Source organism: Mesoplodon mirus (genome assembly GCF_964341445.2).
Source record: "Mesoplodon mirus genome assembly, chromosome: 9".
Classification (NCBI taxonomy): domain Eukaryota; kingdom Metazoa; phylum Chordata; class Mammalia; order Artiodactyla; family Ziphiidae; genus Mesoplodon; species Mesoplodon mirus.
The window spans coordinates 37162912-37185795 of NC_138985.1; the positions used below are offsets into that span (position 1 = coordinate 37162912).

Below are 22884 nucleotides of genomic sequence, written 5' to 3' on the forward strand. Positions count from 1 at the left end.
AAATGTTCAGATGTTACTGACATCAGAGAACATCTAAGTTCCAAACTCTCCCTATGCCCCATTTTCTTAGGACTGTCTAGGATACACAGTAATTAAAGCTCAGATATCCGTAACTCATAGGGGCTGACAACACGTACATTTTAATAGACTGCTTAAATATTTTATTTTAAAAAAGATGGAACAAAACTCAGAAGGACTAATAGATGTGAGGTGAATGGACAGAGAAGTACACAAATCCCACCATGTGTGTGTGGGGGGGTCCCACTTCCTCTGTGCAAAGGCTGACAGGCATTTACTTATTAACACTTTAGAAATGAACATGTATGAAATGTACTTGCCCAGTTTATTTGTGCTTTTCACTGCAAATGAAGTAATGGCTGGGATGGCAATGATTTGAAATACAGTAGTACAGATTGTTTCCTTGTTTATAGGAAAGTAGAAGTGCAGCATAAAGTGCACTTTGTAAATGTACCAGAGAGGACCATAAAACTGAATAAGCCCATTGATGAAAATACAACACAAGGTGATAACTTTAGTTTATCTCTGAATAATAAACAACCATAAAAAATAATTAGGTTTAAACACATAATCTAAAGAGAAAAGAGTAAAATCCTTTTTCAAAAAATACATACATCTGAAAGGAATTTAGCGAAAGTTCAAATTTACTTTAAAAATATACTTCATATTTTAAAATATAGCATAGCTTGTCTTTCTACTTAGAAGGAATTATATCATGTTATTATTGGCAGCTCCTTTCATATTTTATCACATTGATTGCTTTCAAAAATGATGTAATAGTCTATGTTGCAAATGTTTTTCCAAACTTTTATTATAAATTTTTTTAATATTTTAATATTTTTAATATTTATAAAACATAAAGTATACAGCAAACATCCATATACTCACACCCGGATTCAATGATTAACAGTTTTCTAAATTCACTTTATCTATACATCCTGCCAATCCATCTGACTTTTTTAAAAAATATTTTTAAATGTGAGATGACGCTATCAATACACTTAACCTCTAAACACTTAAGCATGATATAAATATTTTTATTTTCTCTTGTAATTTAAAAAATGTTCCTAAGAGATAGTAATACTTAATAAAATACATTTCTTACTGTGCACTAAATCACTAGGAGGCTAGTTAACTTGTCCATTAGAGCTTAGTACTCATGAGGCAATGGCGTTAGTTTTAATCTCCCTGATGGGTCAACTAGTTATTTCTTTTCCATGGGTACATATTAAATCTCTGGTAACACGTGGTCATAGCGAAACTTAATGTGTTTTCAACAAGGAGGTAATATGAAAGAGTACATGAATCCTTAATTATAGACAAATCAGTGAGCAGCCCCTAGTGATGGTGTTTATTAAAGACACTTCATAAATGATTCATTTATATATTTAGTGACTGTGAAACATTTATCATTTGAAAAAGCATAATAATATAATTATAGCTTTTTTTACCTTCTAGGTGTATCACATTTACATATATGAATGCCTTATTTTATTTTAGATATTTATTTCTAATGAAGGTTAGCTCTTTAATAGAATGCAAATTATTAAAGCATCTTATATTACCATAGTGGACTTTGCACCTATCATAGAACAACAAGTAAACAGTCTTTGATTTCTCAGTCATTGAGGTACCTTAATCAACAACAATTTAACACTGAGCTTTTGAAATCATGAAAAAACAATATGACTCATCACATGTATACAATTCCCTTTATTTTACCTGATATGCTTTTAAGTCCAAATTTATCTGCATTTATTCAATTATGGTGATTTTTCTTCTGAAGATTGGTAGTTTTTAATCACCTACTTCTGACATGTATATTTTATATATATTAGCTTAGAAGTGCTACATGTAGACAAAATAAGGTGTTACTATATTTATATCTTATATTATGCCATAAGATAAGTAACTCTTAATATAACTTTTATGTATTTTTCAACTTTTATGTATTTCATAGAATGCTAGAGCTTGATTCTACCAACCTGAAAGAACAAGTGTACTTTCAAGAGCTAACAAAGTTCCAAAATTCTCTCTTGAGAGAAACAAGTCTCTCTTTAATTCTTATGGTCTTGATGACATTTTAATTCAATATTGAAAAATTTTAAGATGCTTACCAACTTATGGGCAAACTCCATCCCCTCATGTGTTGTTTACATTTCCCTCCAAAGATATCACCAATATATCACCCATATTCAATTGGTATAAGGGATACATTCAGAAAGACAGCTAGCAAAGGTTAAGAAATTGACTTTTTTTTAAATAAAAGGACCACTCTGTCTACCCAGAAAATCATTAGCATAATAGATAGTAAGAAGAAAATAGTTATGCCATGTGAATATCTTGTAGACTACAAACTCTTCATGGAAATTCCTACATGAAACCTATGACAAAAAGTAATGGTTCTAACAGATTTTGTTTGAAATAATGATGCCATTAACGCTTGGCACTACAGTTTCCAAATGGAAGTGAGTTTGCATAATAGTTTACTTTTCTCTCTATAGATAAACACAGTAAGTCACTGTGCAGGGAGGCTGACATGCTTCAGAAATAAATGCCACTTTCAGATATAGAAAGTCTTACTATCTCCAACACAAGCCTACTTTTTTAAGTCAGATTTTTTTTTTACAAAGATCTGTGTTTTGATTCTCTTTCTTCATTTTATGAAATAAAGATTCATTCTTATTTGCTTCGATGGCTAAAGAAAGTCAATACTAAAAACGTGGCAGTAAATAAAGAACACTAGTCTCAAACAAGGTAACAATTTTGATGTTAATGTTGAAATACTGGTGTAGTATACTAAATGAAGATAACTTGAATAAAAGACTGGTTATTTTCAAAATATTAACAGAAAGATTTTTTCATTCATTTTCCCAAGTTAGACTAAGTTCCTAAAAAATGCTTCTACAAAGAAGTTAACAATTTGGTATCCCTAAACAGGCCCCCACTGTACAATTTATGCATCTTTTCTCCACTATTTGACCCTTTCCTAAACTCTATACATTTTATCTTAAGTGCTCACACTAACACTCTGATGTCTGGGTCCTATGCACTGTGCCCGAAGATGATTAGCCATTTACTTTTTAATTTTGCTTTCCCAATACATATAAGTAAATGAAAAGCATTAATTTATAGCTTCATATGCATCACCACTATTTGGGGAAAACAAAAGAGAACTAAACAACCAAATCTCTGCTGGCCAGAGGTGTGGTTCCCTTCCCCAACAATATTCTGTTCTCAACTTTTCACTTTAGTCACCTAAAGCACACTGATTTGCAATACCATTCGGAAGTTTTTCTATTCTACTAAGAACAAAAGATCAGAATTCCTAGGTGTCTCACAAATTTCTCACTTGAACTTCTTCACCCATTCCCACCAACAGTGCCTATCGTGTCTACCTGATTGGTTAACCACATCACTCCCTCATTGCAGGCCCAGGTTTTTCCCTCCATGATCCTAGTCTCTTGGTCCATTAACCCCCTTTAGTTTCTCCTTCTTTTCCTCATCACACCAGACCCTAAAATTAACTTATTGTGACAGTGACAACTCTTTTCTCTGAAAATTCTGTAACCAGTTATGAGCATACGAAGTAACTGAGGGGCTTGTAACAATTACAGTTTCCATGCCGCCATCTCCAAATGCTCCATTTCAGCAAGCCACAGAGGGGTATTCTGGAGTCTGGATTAGCCATGAATACACTCCAGGTGATGGAACAGGATAGAAAGCTCAGAGATAAACCCACACACATATGGTCACCCTATCTTTGATAAAGGAGGCAAGAATACACAATGGAGAAAAGACAGCCTCTTCAATAAGCGGTGCTGGGAAAACTGGACAGCTACATGTAAAAGAATGAAATTAGAACACTCCCTAACACCATACACAAAAATCAACTCAAAATGGATTAACGACCTAAATGTAAGGCCAGACACCATCAAACTCTTAGAGGAAAACATAGGCAGAACACTCTATGACATAAATCACAGCAAGATCCTTTTTGACCCACCTCCTAGAGAAATGGAAATAAAAACAAAAATAAACAAATGGGACCTAATGAAACTCAAAAGTTTTTGCAGAGCAAAGGAAACCATAAACAAGATGAAAAGACAACCCTCAGAATGGGAGAAAATATTTGCCAATGAAGCAACTGACAAAGGATTAATCTCCAAAATTTACAAGCAGCTCATGCAGCTCAATAACAAAAAAACAAACAACCCAATCCAAAAATGGGCAGAAGACCTAAATAGACATTTCTCCAAAGAAGATATACAGATTGCCAACAAACACATGAAAGAATGCTCAACATCACTAATCATTAGAGAAATGCAAATCAAAACTACAATGAGGTATCACCTCACACCAGTCAGAATGGCCATCATCATAAAATCTACAAACAATAAATGCTGGAGAGGGTGTAGAGAAAAGGGAACCCTCTTGCACTGTTGGTGGGAATGTAAATTGATACAGCCACTATGGAGAACAGAATGGAGGTTACTTAAAATACTAAAAATAGAACTGCCATGTGACCCAGCAATCCCACTACTGGGCATATACCCTGAGAAAACCATAATTCAAAAAGAGTCATGTACCAAAATGTTCACTACAGCTCTATTTACAATAGCCAGGACATGGAAGCAACCTAAGTGTCCATTGACAGATGAATGGATAAAGAAGATGTGGCACCTAGATACAATAGAATATTACTCAGCCATAAAAAGAAACAAAATTTAGTTATTTATAGTGAGGTGGATGGACCTAGAGTCTGTCATACAGAGTGAAGTAAGTCAGATGGAGAAAAACAAATATCGTATGCTAACACATATATATGGAATCTAAAAAAAAAGAAAAGAAAAAATGGCTCAGGCAGGACAGGAATAAAGAGGCAGACTTAGAGAATGGACTTCAGGACACGGGGAGGGGGAAGGGTAAGCTGTGACAAAGCGAGAGAGTGGCACGAACATATATACACTACCAAATGTAAAATAGATAGCTAGTGGGAAGCAGCCACATAGCACAGGGAGATCAGCTCCATGCTTTGTGACCACCTAGAGGGGTGGGATAGGGAGGGCGGGAGGGAAGGAGAAGCAAGAGGAAGGAGACATGGGAATATATGTATATGTATAGCTGATTCATTTTGTTATAAAGCAGAAACTAACACACCATTGTAAATCAATTATGCTCCAATAAAGATGTTAAAAATAATAATAATAATAAATTAATAAATAAAAAACACTCCAGGTGGTAGGACTCAATCCAACCACTTTTGACCAGCCACTGATTTTAAAGTTGGTTCGCAAATCCATAATACTAGATTCAACTTTTCCTCCAAGCTCTAATCTTTATCTGTCTTTACTACCTAATTCCTGAACTGTTATAACATTTTCCTAGCAACTTTTCCAGCCTCCCTCACTTCAGTTCTCCATTTTTACTCAAACCACATTCATACTCTTGAAGGTTTTGATAAAATTCATTTGACAAGCAATGGGAAGCCTTCTGTTGTTTCACATAAAACTTTTCCAGTTGTCAAGGTCCTCCTTAATTTGACCCAAAACTTACTTAGGAGTTATCTCTCATATTCCTATAAATTGTGAATAAAATGCTGTCTTATTCTCACTTAATCATCACTTTTTTGAAGCCAGCTCTTGTTATGTATGAGAACACAAGTGACAATATAAGTGATTTGATGTGGCTGCACAGTTCATCACTTTTAGAGCAGGGTCTAGGATCACAGATGCTGCATTCTCTCCCTCACACTATCCTGCAGGTGCCAGGATTTCAGGACCATTATGTGATGGGAGGAAGGCAGCAGGAAAGACAGGGAAGAATGGAGTGAAGGAAGAAAGAATGGAGTGAAAGAAGGAAGAAATTAACAAGTATTTAAGAAACACAAACCATGATTTACATTGTAACTATTTCAGAGACATTATACCTACCATGTCTTTCCCCAAAATATATAATTTATGGATTAAAAACTGAACTAAATGTCATTTTATTAAGTTGCAAACAGTAGTATTAAATATAATGTATAGCTCATTTCTCTAAGGAACTGTGATAAAACTAAATTTTCAAGCCTAACAGAATAATGTCAAACTAGTTATTGTTTCATTAAAAAATGACAAGGTAATATATTAGATAAACATAAGGGAATAAGAGTATCTTTTCCCATGGAGGAGTGAAAGAAGTCGATTTGGTTAAGAGATAGATACAATCAGAGTGGCAGAGATTGTTACCAGCACCAAGTAGAAAATGGTGGAACTGGGAAGATGTTGCATTAGATCAAGAAAAAGAGAGAAATGGGGAGATAAACAGATGAATTAGATCATGAGTCAGGCAGGATAAGTAAAATAAAAGCAGTAGAGAGCAACAGGGACAAACTTACAGTGAGAGCTAGAGAGCAAGAAAATGAGGGGGGAGGAGAGAAATTGGAATTGTCACTCTGAAAAAAGGATTAGCCAGAAGGGAGCTACAGGAGAACGGGGGCGATGAAGCCATGCTTGACTCTGCCTGTACAGACAGGCATCGTCTTTCTAATGAGCACCTCAGGGAACAAGAAGGCATCACAGCAGCCTGGAGGCAATGGGACCCTCCTAGACAGGACTGATGGGACCGTACCCGGTGCTCAGATCCAGGTACCTCATTACCTAAAAGGTGCAGAGAAGCTGGAAGGAGTTCAGGGACACGATGGAACAAGGATTAAGATGCAGAGAAAAATGACTGATACAAGATTAAAGCACTGAACGAGCACATCTTGGCAGAGCAACAAGTGGATGGGCAAAGTAGCTATCTACAAACAGGCAAAGGACATAAATAATCTAGAGGAAAAACATTATTATTTAATCTGGTACCAAGGGGAGAGGTTTATAGAGAATAATTGCAATAAGGCAGAAAAGAAGGCAACCCTAGAATTAGGAAGGGAAGTATAAACATACAAGTGAAAAATCTCTTCACCTGGTATGGAGCGAGGCACGTCCTGGGAAACAGCTGGTATCAGTCTGTACGCACAAGATACAAGCAACTTGACCACTCAGATGGTTACCACGATTCTAGAGGACAAAGCAATCAACAGAATAAAAAAAATTGGAATCATGTTAACAGTTCAAGCTCAATTTTCAAAAGAACTGAAAAATTTAGCTTTATCCTCCATATTTTGTTCATACAAATGTCTTCATTAATTAATGGCTTGAAATGGTATAGTAATTCAGCAGTTTTCAGAAGGGAATAAAATGGGATAATAAATCCTTTTAATGTGGCTTCCAGTGATTCTATGTGTTCACTTGCAATATGGTATTTTTAAAGATTAAAATGTAAATGAATCACTTATGTAATTAGACATGTGGGGAGATATAAAACCCTGAAATCACCATTCCTGTGGGAGTGACATGACTCCTCACAGAAGGAAGCAAAGGATTCCCAGGTGGAACTTCAGCCATCATAACACATGCTGCTCCATGTCTTTGTAGGCCGTCTGTGTTCTCCCTATGAATCACACTGGAATAGCCACCTTATCATATGAAGAAACTGTGAACTACCCACATAGTATCATTTTTGGATTATGATATTTGGGTCAGCAAAACATGTTACCATCACCCTCACATACTCAAATATTTATAGGGTTATGCTGAAGTTTTCTTCCATTAAATAAAACCCAAAGTGCAGATTTCAATATTTTAAGAAAACTCCTGATACTCGATAGAAAACTAAATAAATCAAATTCTTATACAGTTCTGGTCATATTTTCCACTGGTTTTCATTTAAATTTTTATGTGCTTGACAAACTTTCATCTCTGTGCTTTGAGAGTCAATCTAATAATAATTTGTACCTGTTGTATAGCTATTTCCAAACTGTAAAACACGTGTGCTTTTTGTCTCATTTGAACCTCACCTTTGGAGTTAGGTATTATTAATCCTCCATTTTACAAATAACAAAGCTGAGAATAAAAGGAGATACTGTAGAAGCTAAAATAAAGTTGACATTAAGAACCACCAACAGCAAGGACTGGCATCTTCTGACTGCATGCCCAGTGGTCTTTCCACTGCCCTGGATTTCTTACATGATTTGTGTCCTCAATCACAGCACCAATAAGCACTCATAGTTCACATACAGTGATTACTGTGTAAAGCCACATCCTCATTATGAGTTTCTTGGGAATCATTAAAGCACAATTCTTATAAGAGAAATGAAAGAAGCAGATGGAGTAGATCAGGTAAAAATATAATAACAAAACTTAGTTGCTGAAGTTTCCAGAATGTATAGCCATTTGTTTTCACAGACTGACATATTGTAGTTAATTAAAATACAACTCTTGCCACAATAAAAAAGACAGTGGAAGTTTCTGGTAGATTGAAGCATTCAGGACAAGGGATTCTGAAGGGAACTGGGGTGTAGAGAAAACAATATGGCAGAGGTATACTAGCAGAGTGAAGAGAGAACAATGTAGAAAAAGAGTGGAAGCTCTGTCAAGGTTCCAGGAAGTGAAAAGCGAGCATATGCACAAAAAGAAACTTGGCAACTTCATTCCAAATTGCACCAAAAAGCAATCTGCAGAACAGAAGGTCCCAGTAGCTTAGAGGAAATACACTTAGCAGAGGCAAACATCATCTTGGAACTGACTGAGAGGAAAGTAACATTTAAAATGCTCAGAGTCCTTGGAAGACAGAAGTAAAGGAACTGAGTCAGCAAATGAATGTCACAGGGCAAAGGTTCAGAGGCCAAGGACATCCCCAGCAGTGCGCTAGTGACCTGGAAGGACAGAGATGCAGTAAGAAAGGCAGAACAAGAGAGGGAAAGCACTATATTCTAAAATGTTAATCTACATTTTGAAGGGAAGGGGGAAATTCCTAAAAGAAATGAGTAGGAATGTAAAACATAGAGAGAGTAAAGGAAAGGGAAAAAAAGGCAGTCTTTGAAAGTGCCTCTTCAAGAAAATGAGGTAATATTTGTGTAGCACTGGAGAGCCTGAGCCTTGGAATCAAACCTCCTGGGTCCACATCCCACTCTTCACACTTAGTAGGCGGGAACTTGGGCAAGTTATGTAATCTCTCTGTGCCTCAGTTTCCTCATCTGTGTAAGGTAGAAAATAATATCACTCACCACACAACAGAATCATAATTTAGTAAGAAAACTCTTGCAAAGCAAAGAACTTAGTGCTTGTGAGAAAGTGAAGAGTAAAATAAAGCTAAATTTCTAAAAATTCATGAGAGTATATTTGTCACACTTGAAAAATAAGAACTGGAATCTGAAAAAAACAAAGGCTATATAAAGAGAGTACACATGATAGGAAAATAAATAAGGAAAGAAAGAGTCCAGTGTCCAACAGAAAGGATGTAAGGAGAGTGAGAACGATTAATAAAGTAATGAAAAAAATGAGAGATGTTACTTAAATTTTATCTGATCCAAAGCAATGTTCTATGAGAAATGTAAATTCATGGAAAATGGGCAAAGAACCCTATTATTTTTGAAAGACCCAATTCAGAAATCCAGCTTCAGTCATTCAGAGAGGGGCCCTTTTTTCTAATTCCCAGAATTGCCTTCAACTAGCCAAGTGTTTCAATCCTGATTCAAGTAAATAATCAAGCATTTCATGTCTGAATGCCCTTTCAAAAACAGTAGGGAAAAAAAAGTAAGTCCTGCCTATCTTCCAAATATAAATTGAAATGAGTAAAGTCACAGATGCCTGTTCTAACAAAGAAGGTTTGAACTTGCACTATAAGTTATAAACCTTTTTTAAATGGAACCATCAATAGTAATGATAATAAACAACCTTTTTTGCACGCTTACTATGTGCTAAACTCAATGATTTTCATTTCAAGCTGCTGCAGGTAGATATTTTTAATCCAAATTAGCTTGTGATGAAACTGATGCTCAGAAAAGTTAAACTAGTGTTTCAGGTCACATAGTCAGTCAGTAGCAGAGCATGGATTTGAACGAAGGTCTCTCTGAGTAAAAGTTTGCTCTTTTAACAATGTTTCTATTGCAAAGCCTTTCTTGAATGATAATTTGAACTGAGCAACTACATTGTATAATGCCACGCATCCTAGATTTAAACTAGTTATTTAAACTAGTATTCCTTTTTTAAAAAAAAATTATTTAATTTATTTTTGGCTGTGTTGGGTCTTCATTGATGCACGCGGGCTTTCTCTAGTTGCTGCAAACGGGGGCTACTCTTCGTTGTGGTGCTCATGCTTCTCACTGCTGTGGCTTCTCTTGTTGCAGAGCATGGGCTCTAGGTGCGTGGGCTTCAGCAGTTGTGGCACATGGCCTCAGTAGTTATGGCACGTGGGCTCTAGAGTGCAGTTGTGGTGCGCGGGCTTAGTTGCTCTGTGGCATGTGGGATCTTCGCAGACCAGGGCTCAAACCCATGTCCCCTGAATTAGCAGGCGGATTCTTAACCAGTGCACCACCAGGGAAGCCCTCAACTAGTGTTCTTAAATCATTTTTAATTTTGGTAAACAAAAACCCATGTAACATGAAATTTATCATCTTAACCATTTTTAAGTGTGCAACTTAGTATTGTTGTGTATATTCACATTGTTGTGCAACAGATCTCCAGAACTTTTTCATCTTACAAAACTGAAACTCTACACTCATTGAATAACCCCCCATTTCTCCCTCCCCTCAGTCCCTGAAACCACCATTCTAATTTCTTATTTCTATGAGTTTGGCTACTTAAACACCTCATAGAAGTGGAATCATACACCATGTGTTTTTTTGTGACTGGATTATTTCACTTAACATAATGTCTTCAAGGTTTATCCATGCTGTGGCATGTGACAGGATTTCCTTCTTTTTTAAGGCTGAATCACTTTCCACTGTATATACACACCATATTTTGTTTGTCCATTTATCCACTGATAGACATTTCGGTGGTTTCCATCTCATGGCTATTATGAATAATGCCACAATAAATTTGGGTGTGCAAATATTTCTTTGATATCCTGCTTTCAGGTCTTTGGGATATATACCCAGAAGTGGCATTGCTGGATCATGTGGTAATTATATTTTCGAATTTTTTTTTTTTTTTTTTTTTGCGGTACGCGGGCCTCTCATTGTTGTGGCCTCTCCCGTTGCGGAGCACAGGCTCCGGACGCACAGGCTCAGCGGCCATGGCTCACGGGCCCAGCCGCTCCGCGGCGTGTGGGATCTTCCCGGACCGGGGCACGAACCAGTGTCCCCTGCATCGGCAGGCGGACTCTCAACCACTGCGCCACCAGGGAAGCCCTATTTTCGATTTTTTAATGGAAACTCCGGACTGTTTTCCTAAGCGGGTGGATCATTTTACATTCCCATTAACAGTGCACAAGGATTTCAATTTCTCTGTATCCTCACCAACCCTTATTATTTTCTATTGTTTGGACAGTAGCCATCTTAATAGACGTGAAGTGATATAACTCATCGTGGTTTTGATTTGCATTTCTCTAATGATTAGTGATATTGAGCATCTTTTCATATGCTTATTGGCTATTTTTAAGTGTTCTTTGAATAAATATCTATTTAATCCTTTGCTCATTTTTCAATCAGTTTTTTGTTGTTGTTGACGTTATTGAGTTGTAGGAGTCCTTTATATATTCTGGATATTAACCCTTTTCAGATATATGATTTGCAATTATTTCTTCTATGTCATAAGTTGTCTTTTCACTCTGTTGTTGGTTCTGATGCACAGAAGTTTTAAAATTTGATATAGTCCTCCAAACTAGTATATGTTTACCCAAACCTCTACCTCTCTATCCATCTATCTGTCGATCTATCTACCTACTTACTTATCCAAACCCTTTTGAAAGTAGGTAACCAAATTTCATGAAAACCAAGAAGATAGAAAGAATTTTTAGACCACTTAGCTTTTTAAAAATAATTTTGAAGGGAAAAAAAAGAAATCCATTTAGTCATTCTCAGTTCTCATAGTCTAAACATCTCCTCAAGCTGTATTTGATTTTCATGTTTAAAGAGGCATGGATTTTTTTCATACAACACAGCCTCTAAATACAAGCCAATTACTTCATCTGTGCTGAAGTAAAAAGACAGTGACTTGATTCAATGTAGAAGGAAAACTTTCACTGTTATGTATTTTTGAGATACTGAATGTCAGCTCCTAACCTGGCACACAAATGCTGTATAATACATTTTATCTATTACTTTAGTGACTTTTCAGGATAATATTAAAAAGATGGAATTTTAACTTTAAATATTGAACTTAGAACCTGTATAAGATTCAACTCCACTGTACTCTGTTTGTAGTTGGTCAACAAAATGTGGTCCTTTACTAAAGGGGATAACAGTGTACTTAAAAAAAACATGTATACAAACAGCTATAATTTAGACATAATGTAAGTGCTATAAAAGAGGTATAAAATATGAACTAAATTGTTAAAAATTATTTCTTGACTGAGATGGGAGGGGAAAGGAGTGGAAATTTCATAGTCGGGATAGCATTTAAGCTGGAATTTGAGAGTGGGTAATATTTCAAGAGACACATAAGATATGGTATGAGAGGGGCTTCCCTGGTGGCGTAGTGGTTGAGAGTCCGCCTACCGAGGCAGGGGACATGGGTTCGTGCCCCTGTCTGGGAAGATCCCACATGCCGCGGAGCGGCTAGGCCCGTGACCCATGGCCGCTGAGCCTGCGTGTCCAGAGCCTGTGCTCCGCAACGGAAGAGCCCTGCGTACCGCAAAAACAAAACAAAACAAAAGATATGGTATGAGAAAAGAGGTGATGGTATTATTTCGTGTGGGTAAAATAAGTGTGATCTAAGCTGCAAAGTTAGATTAAACCCAGGTTATACCAATTTAAAGCACTTAAACTGTATTCTGCCATCACTCTGGACAGGGAATGGATGACAACAGTGGCGTTAGAGTACAGTTGATGATGAAAGGAACACGATTATCAGAGAAAATCGTGCCTTACCCACAATGGTTTCATTACTTGTGATTTTTCAGTAACTTGATGCATATGTACAACAATTTTTTAAAATTCACATTTAAGTCCACTTCTAGTCATTCCCTTTAAACAAAAGAGCATCAACTATTCCTGATCTCTCTCATATAAAACAGGAATAAGTGTGTTATAAGGAGTCCCATTTTATGGAGAGAAGATATGGTAGAGAAAATAGATATATAAATCAAGGGAAAATACAAACTGCTTCACAAATTTTCAAAGGTATATGGTCTCCCTAACAGAAAATTATATAAATATATACCCAAGCATATCACATGCTTCAGTAGTTTATTTGTTTGTTTGTTTTGGGGTTTTTTTTTTTTTTTTTTTTTTTTTGCGGTACACGGGCCTCTCACTGTTGTGGCCTCTCCCGTTGCGGAGCACAGGCTCCGGACGCACAGGCTCAATGGCCATGACTCACGGGCCCAGCCACCCTGCGGCATGTGGGATCTTCCCGGACCGGGGCACAAACGCGTGTCCCCTGCATCGGCAGGCGGACTCTCAACCACTGCGCCACCAGGGAAGCCCCCTCAGTAGTTTTTTAATCAACAAGGAAGGTACCAACAAGATGATTAGCAACACAGGAGGTTTAATAACCATGAGTATCTAATTTGGTTAGAAGGAGGCTGCTTTCACTTTTATTTAGTACAAGGTTTCTTACACATACACACACATGTATATACATACTCATGATACTTAATGCCATTTTTAGTTTTGCTTCGATTATGTGTTTTTCTATAAAACCTTTATCTTGCCAAATACAGTGTTCCTAACCAAGATAAAGGTTTCAGAATGCAACATTCTAAATTAGTTAGAGCTTATGATTAAATGAGAACAGGAATATGAATTAGGAGACTATTAAAATAATACAGGCAAAAGACCATGAAGGTTTGAATCATGGTGTAGGCAGTGAGAATAAAAAGAAGGGAAATTTTAAGAAAACTTGCTGAACTAACTGGAAATAAAGAGCAAAGGAACGTGATAATAACAGCAGCTAACATTTATGCAGGGATAACTAAAGAACAGACACTATTCTAAGCTGAGAACTCATTGATTTATTTAATCTCCACATTAACCTGTTAAATATTCTTATTACTCCATTTTACAGTTCTGGAAACTAAAACAGAAAGATGAAATTAGATGCCCAAAGCTACAATTCAATAAGTGACACAGTCAGGATGGGAACCCAGGTAGACTAAGCCCAAAACACATGCTCTACATTGCACTAGGGATGATTGTTAATTAAATTCAGATTACTAGTTGAATTGTGACAAAAGAAATAAAGAGGTTAAGAAAACAAAATCCTGTTTTATTTTACACATTTTATGTTTGAAGGCCAGGAAGATATAAAGAAACATGAGTTGGAGGTTTTATACAGGAGGGTGTAACACGTAACAGACTGTGGCCACAACAAGTGATCAAACAGTAGTCTGAATGATGGTGTATAGGTGTTGCAAAGGTGAGTATAAATTATCAAATTTGTCAAAAGTTGTCTGAACACTGTTCTGAGATCAACACAAATTATTTGGTCCAGAGTAAGATCCACCAGTAAGGATGGGCTGGTGAAGCAGCAGGTAATTCATTAGACCCAGACGAATAGAAACCCATGTGAAGATCAAAGAGCTCAGACAAGTATATGCATCATTATGTAGGAAACTACATCAACTACATCAGCATATGAGATGTTACAGTAGGCTGAAATTTTTTGTTTGAAATGCCTGATCTGGAGATCTAGGCTGGATACATAGATAAGTGAAACCAAGAGATTCTGGAAAGATGGAGGACAATCAAGGTTGGGATGTTCTGATGGAGACAAATCATTTCAGCAGGAGTGAAGAAAAGAAATGAAAAAGCTAGAATGATAGGAGGTTGAGTTACTATAAATTTTCACCTTTAGATGTTACTAAAATTTTCCATGAAACTGCTTCTATTGTTGGAGATCCATTTGTTTGAATTTTAGTAGAAATATGATTACTTTCCCCTAAAATTCCCTGAATTTTTTTTTTGATACCACAGAAATATCCTCAGGAAGAGTTATAAGCACTCAAGCTCTCCCTATATAGAGATATGATCAAAAGACCAATACATTTAAGAAGGGAGACTGTATTTTCACATCAACTCATCAGTTAAAAAAAAATACATATAAAAATTGGGGAATTATTATTCCAGGAAGGATGGAATTTCCCTCTACAGGAAAATATCCACAACTGAAAGATGTAACGCAATAAATAAATACATGATTAAGAGAAAAATAAGACTGCACATCTGCTTCCTGGTAGAACTTTGATGAATACATTGGGAAATGTTTCTTTTGGTTTCTATTATTAAAGGTGACCACATCCAGAAAGCATGATATTGTGTAAAAATGTTATCTCTTTTTCTTCGTTCACACCCAAATGATGACTGGAAAGTGGCAACATTTTACATAAGGTTACCTCCTACAGACAAAGAACTATAAACAACAAACCAGTAACTACAGAGGATACTATTAACAAGAATACTTTTGATAAGGACATTTATTTTGGATTAAAGTCTACACTACAGTTGAATGGCTTGACAGAATTTTGTACCAGAGTTTCATATTTTAAAAATGTGGAAAAGACCCATCTCTGCCAGCATAATCTACCTATTACTTAGCATTTTGGTGGGGGGAAGGGGTATGTGCAGTTAGACACCAGTCCTTAACAAACAAGGGCGTGGTTGTTATGCAGATATAAGTTTGTGGCCTTCTCCAGCAAAAAGAGTTTAAGATTCGGTTATCCTCCTCTTCCTGGTAGGAGTGGAAGACACCCTTACAAATGGATATTTCCTTCATAAATGTAAATTTCTCTTACAAAAGGGTAAATTCTACTAGATTTTCAGAGCTTCTCTTACACCCGTTGTCTCTTAAAAAGAACCAGAGCAAGATAAGCGTTATGCCAAAGAGGCAGTTTCAGAGGGTGACATATTTGAGCCTCTTCAGATATATGCATATATATGTATATATAAGAGTGTGTATACATGAATATATAGCTTAAAAATTCTATAGTGCTAATATAAGGTGTACATTGATAAATGTACCCTTTTTTAAATAATGAAAGTAGACAGAGATCAGGTCAAGAGCAGCTCTATAGCATTGGTGATCATAACCAGAACAGAGCTTTTGATTATCACATAAGAAAATTAATATATTCTTTCAGAAATGGTCATCATTATATGACTAGCAGTCATCACCTTGCCTGGATCTAAGTGTCGACAACTCGCACAGAACGCATTAAATTTATTTTCCAAATCATCTGTCGACATCTGTAAAAAGTAGGATGTCTGCTCCTCTGGGAGCCAAGAGACGTCAGCTATAAACTCAGCTTTGTGATGACTCGGTTGTGTGCCTCTGAACACACTACAACCAGTGTCTTATAGATGTGGACCATGAATTACTCAAGCCTGGGGCCATTCCTCTCCAAACATTCAGCACCAATTTTGAATATAGAAGTTGTTCTTTCATGTTTAAGGAAGGAAGGAAGGGAGAGAGGGAGGGAAGGAAGAACTCACATTACTTCATCCTCAGTCCTCTCTGTAAAATTAAACAGTTGGACTAGACATTCTCTCAAGTTGTTTTTTTTATTCTGAAATATCACGTCTATGAGACAAAAAATTATTTTACTATTTATCATTTTTTTAATTACAGGCATTTCAAAATAGGTATCCTGAGACTGACCATTTATCAGGCTTACCCTCTATTCCCCAGGCTGGAATTAAAACAAACAAACACACAAACAAACAAAAGCCCTCAGGTACTAGTTCTCTTAAATACGTTTTAACAAAATACACCCATATTGCAGAAATTCCAAAATTCCGTATTGGATATGCACAAATTCAATATATTTATTAGAATGTAAAACTGAACTTTAGGAGTACTATTTCCTAAACTAACAGGTTCTCTGCTACTTTCACATAGTAATTTTTGTTCTTAACAGTCTTTAAAATGCAGGTAATCTAAAGCCAAAATAAACAGATAGTAGGGAGGCAAAATAGAGTACTTAAACCATTTCCATAGCTTATTGACTAAATGGTACACAAAGTTCAACTACTACCTAACATTTTTTTAATTAAATAACTACTGCTATCTACGAGACTTATTTTAGATGTCTTTGATTAAGAGAAGAATAATCATTCTATGATTTTCAGATTCTTTCTAAAACTAAAAAGAATAGCTGAAGTATCTATTTCATTATTTATTTAAACAAAATAATAGTTTGCTGATGCTACATCTGACTCAGGATCTTATTTTTGACTCTCACAGGTCTACTTTGATTTTTTTTTCACTTATAGTTACAAATCAACAAAGACTGATTGCTATGCTAGGTGTCAAGGAGAATGAACCAGATGTGGACATACATCTCCACCCTAGGAGTGGATGGTTTGCTAGAGGTATAAAATGTATTTTAAATTAAAATAATTTATTATAAAATGTGAATATGTGTGACAGGGAAAATAAGTTACCGAACTGATTTATGTTTCATGAATTGTTATTCTGATGAAGAACATGAGATTTGCATTAGCTTTCGAAAAAGAGGCAGGATACCAAAAGACTAAAAAAAAAAAAAAAAAAAGACAAAAGGATGAACAGCATGAGAAATACCGGATGCTAAATGTTAAATATACATGACAACAAAATGAGGATTCACTATTTTATTTCACAAACTAAATATTTAGTTAAGATAGTCATTGGCTTATATTTCCAGTTCCGTGATATCTGCCTGAAAGTTGCTGTCTACACAAACTCTCCATCCTCTGTATCTAAAGACTATTTTCGCAACCTGAAATATTTAAAACTTCCTTTAGCAGGAAAAAATTCATGAGATATTTTATATCCTGCTGAGATCAAGTGTGACCTCAGACCTTATACGTGGGAAGATATTATGAATTCTGGAAACAATATACATTGGTTTCAAAAAGCATAACATCAATGAGAAAGTTTTAATGCTAACACATCTATGCTCTGAGAGGAATATAAAACAGTCCTGAGTCAGGCTGAGAGCAAATTTCCCATCATAATAATAACGCTTTGACTATACAGGGGAAAATCGTGAAATACATAAATAACAAACAGTAAAAGTCTGATATGATAGCCTTGTATTTCTCTAGTACCCTTATTTTCTATTCTCATCACCGGCGTGTTAGTCCAGACCTTATTTTATGTATAAAGAGTCTCTTAGCTGGTCTCCCTGAAAATTATTCCTAGGTTCATCTTCTTAAAATATTAATTCTTGGGTTATTTCATGGTTCAAAAACTTTTAGTGGCTCCCAGTTGCCTGCAGAATAAAATCCAAAGTCTGTATCCTGGCATTTCAAGGCTTTTGTAAACAGTAAAACACGCTTAATGAATATTGGTGAGAAGAAATAAAACTATTAGTGTTGATTTATTAAATAACAATGGTGTCAGGCACTGGGAGAGATTCTTTATTTACATTTTCTCATTTAATACTCACATGTGTTTTGAATACAACGCTGTCATTTACCCCACTTCAATATATGAGTATACCAAAGCTGATAGAGTTAAATAACAACGAATTTTCCCAAATAATAAATTGTGACTCCAAAGTGTGCTCCTTTTCCACCACGAGATAGTGTAAACACTTGTGTGTATAAAATCACATCCATAATAGAAGAAAGTACATGATGAGATCATAATAAGAATTTAAACTGCTTGTTAAGTGGATGATCAATTGCCTTAGACTGGGGTTTACTGGAAAAAGCACTGGCAGAGGGATCAAGACCATGAGAGAGGTCAGGATTAATAATTTATGTGTATTTCTCATTTAAATAATAACGAAAATGAGGACAGCGAATAGATCAGGGAGGAAAGTCTGTAGAGAGAAAAGAACAGAACTGTGGGCAAACTGCAATTAGTGGGAGGAAGAGAAAGGGGAACAAGTGACGGAGCTAGAGAAGGAGCAAGCCATCAGATACAACCCAGGAATTATAGGGGCCCCCAAAGAAGAACACGCACGAGAACCTCAGGACTGTTCCACCTTCCCTGTCTTCAGTCCTGAGCTACGGACCTGGAAGAGGAGGTGCTACCTTGGCCCGGGTCACACTTTTTTAATGACCTTGGATCTACCCAGAAAACCAAAAAATTAGCCTGGCTGGTCCCCATAAATGACACTTAAAAGCAATCATTTGAAAAAAAGGCTCCCCTGCCCCAGCAAAATACTTATTTAGAAAAGTAATATAAATAATCTCCCTTACTTAAAATCTCATCAAGAGACAAGCCAGGAGATTTATAAATACTCACGAAAGAAATAAAAAACCGACAGGAGTAAGAGTGAATTGACAAAAGCAAAACAAACAAACTAAATTGACTCTGGGTTCTAGTTTTTAAAATTGTTTCCTTCTCTTAATGTGCTCTAATAAAATCATCCTTAAGAACTCATGGAATAGAAAATGCCACATACTAAAGATATATCTATCTATCTATATAGACAGATAGGTAGAGATGAAATATTTTACATCCATTTACATCAATCTATTTGCAACCATAGGAAAATATTTAATATTCCTGGGATGAGCACTGTGAGAGGCTTTATAATTATTTAGAAAATATTTAGAAATTATTTCAAGTAAATCTTATTTATCCTGTTTCTGAAACATTTCACTTTCTGTGAAATAGACATAGGGTCTTACATATTGTTATTAATATGATATATATAACATATATAATTAATTTAAGATATATAAAACAATTTATAAATTATTATTCATATAAAGTATATTGATGAACATTCATAAGCAAAAGTGGCGATTACGGGAACAGACTAATTTGAAACAATACCAAGAATGGCATTAGAAAAGTATTTTCCCATAAAATAACTAGAAGATTATTCAGTTTCACTTCCACTTGCTCAGAAGCTGAAGTGACCTTTAAGTTCAATTTCTGGAAAATATCACTGATTAACATACTTTCTGCTGCCACTAGTTATATTGCAGAGAACTGCCGAGAAGGTGAGGCAGCATGGGACAAAGGTGTTCTTTGTGTATTAGATTGCTTATATCTAGATGAAGGAGCTACCCATTTATTTCTGGGCTCTTCCGAAATTTCCTCCTTGAGAGATGTCTCACTTATGGAACTTGATTCCATAAGTGCTGTACTGCAGGTTCCTGCAAGGTCCCCTGAAGTGCAACATTTAGGGAGCAAAAATCCAGGGACCTCTTTGTAGCTGGATGAGGGCACCAAGTTCAGCACTGGTATAGAGTCTAGAAAAAGTGTAGTCCCTGGGCATGAGACTGCACTACAAGAGACTGTCACTGGGCCAATTTCCACATCCTCTAGTGGATGGATAGCAAATCAGGTCACTGTGTTTCCCTTCACTCCTTATAAATGGGACCAACATAGAATATTCTGAAACCACACAATAGTGAGAGCATTTAATAAGAGGTTTCAAGAGCAATAACTGGTTAGCAGAGGTACAGGGACAAGGTGGTGATCAAACAGTGGAAGTAATCTGTGGGCAAGGGGATTAGAAGGACAGTAGGCCCACACTGGAGGGCTAGAGAAGTATTTGTGCATTGGGTGAAAAAAGTCAGGGGCAGGGGGATGTGCAAGCTGTTGAACATATCTGTATGGTTTATTTGGGGACAGAGAACTTCATTAAGGAAATATGCAGTGTTACAAATCCAGTAGTAGATAGCTAAGGAACGGTGGGATGCTACCAAATAAACCTGGAAATTTAGATGGGGCCTCAAAGGATTTTATTACTTGCTGTTTAGCCTCTATAAGTAGCTGCTGCTTCTGAGACAGCTGGTATTGAAGGGTTCCTTTGTCCTGTATTCTCCCTCACGTCCCTATAGCATGGTCTGTTGCACTGTGCCCCCAAATGATGTATCTTTAAAAGGTGGTAATAGCCAATCCTAAAATGTCATTCTCTTACCCAGGAATATACCTGAAGGAGGTCACCAAAGGAGTTTTTTTGAATGAGGTGAATGTAACTCAGCAGATAAAGAAGGCAGTAGAACAGTGGGTAGGTGGTGTGAGAATCTGACCTATGTGTAATTTGCATCGTCTGTGTAAGGATAACAGAAAGATAACACACAGATAATGTAACGCGCCACACAGATTTTGATTGTTAACCTATATTAACCTATTTATTTCTCACAATAACCCTATGAGGTTAGTGCCTTCATGAACCCCCAGTTAAAACACAGGAGACAGATATAGGAAGGTCAAGTAACTTGTCTAAACCACACAGCTCAGAGGTGACAGAGCTAGGATCTGAATCCAAGCTGTCTTCTTTCTTAGGGCATAGTCTTTTTTTTTTCATTAATTTTGATTGGAGTATACTTGATTTACAATGTTGTTAGTTTCAGGTGTACAGCAAAGTGAATCAGTTACACATATACATATATCCACTCTTCTTTATATTCTTTTCCTATATAGGTCATTACAGAATATTGAGTAGAGTTCCTGTGCTATACAGTAGGTCCTTATTAGTCATCTATTTTATATATAGTAGGGTGTGTATGTCATAGTCTTAACCATTGTACCACATTTCCCCCTGCACTTGAAAGCCTCAGTTTAAAGTTACAGTAATCAAAGATTCTTTCAGTTACCAGAGTGACCTCCTTTATAAGTATACAGTGTTGAGCAATGAACACTAGCCCACAGGGGTTGTAGTGGTGTGGTGACATACCTGGGACCCAAGAGAGAAGTCAGGGTTGGAGACAATACTCTAAGCATAATCTCCACATAGATAAAAGTAGAGGTTAGGGAAGAAGTTGACATAATGAAAAGGCTGCAGAGAGAAAAGGCCAAGACTATGAATAGGACCCTTTGTTTTTGGTTTTAAAGAGATTTGATTTGACCCAGGATGATAATGAGTTCCTTTACAATCATCTACTTCATGATTGCAGCCAAGGTTTCTCATCTGTATGTCATCAGCGACTCTTACAGTGCCCAGTACATGGCAGGCACTCAACAAATACTTCATGAATTAAAGAAAAAATGAAAAGGGAATTCAGGATAGGAAGGCATCAAGAATAAGATGAATATGTGTGAAATAACATTTACAAAAAAGGAATGCACGTGCAAAATAAACTTTATGATGAATTACACATCTAAAGTAGTTACAAGAGGAAAAAACAGGTAAGGGATACTGAACAGGTTAATTTATATTCATGTATTAGAGATGGTGTACTTATTATATACAAGATTAGGTGATATGCATGGAAGTATGAAGAAAGCTGTCAAGGTAGCAACCATTTGATCCTTATTCTTGAGAAACTTAGTCTAACTAAGAGAGAGAGAGTAATAGTTATTGAAACTGAAAAAGATCTTACAAAGAGGAGGGCAGAATTTGAGTGAAAAACACTTTTCCAAGCAAGATTTAGTGGACATATGTGAGGGTGGCTAGGGGAGTGGGCATTGGTTGGGGGCCAGGAGAAGTGATGGCAGTAAAAGACAAAACTATCCAAGTGAAAGGAGAAATCACTGCAAAGTCCCATGAGGAAAGAGTACAGAAACGGTAGGCCCATGTGGTCAATGTTAGTTTGTCCTGTTTATTAATTTGGGGAATTTACGAGACTTAGTTTTGGCTCATCCTAATACATTATCCACTTAAAGCACACTTTTTAACACCACTTGTACACAATAAAGGAAAAAAGGGAAAGTCTAAATTGTCATTTCTGATTAACAGATGTAACCAAGGGTTACAAATATATAAAAGAATGATTGGTGGCTATCATGAAGATGATGGTTATGTGTTCGATAAATACTAGGGGAAAGCAGATCTGAATGCAATTCTTATTCTTAATAAGTCTCAAGTGAAAGTGCACAGGATATGAATGACTATTCACTGTACTCTAATAACTTTTGATATATGGATCAAAAGTACCATTTTCTGGAATATGAAAAGGCCTATGTGATAATGACACAACCAAAGAAGGGCTCCAAACAATCAACA

The 22884-nt window shown here is 36.2% G+C and overlaps 1 protein-coding gene across 2 annotated transcripts in view; it reads right to left on the minus strand.

Moving 5' to 3' along the window:
- The window catches only part of SEMA3D (semaphorin 3D), a 210103-nt gene that overhangs the window by 175355 nt on the left and 11864 nt on the right, over positions 1-22884 (minus strand). For both annotated transcript variants that reach the window (XM_082632043.1, XM_082632042.1), the window contains exon 2: positions 6967-7061. The gene's annotated coding sequence lies outside the window, so the exon portion shown is untranslated. The remainder of the gene's footprint in view (positions 1-6966; positions 7062-22884) is intronic.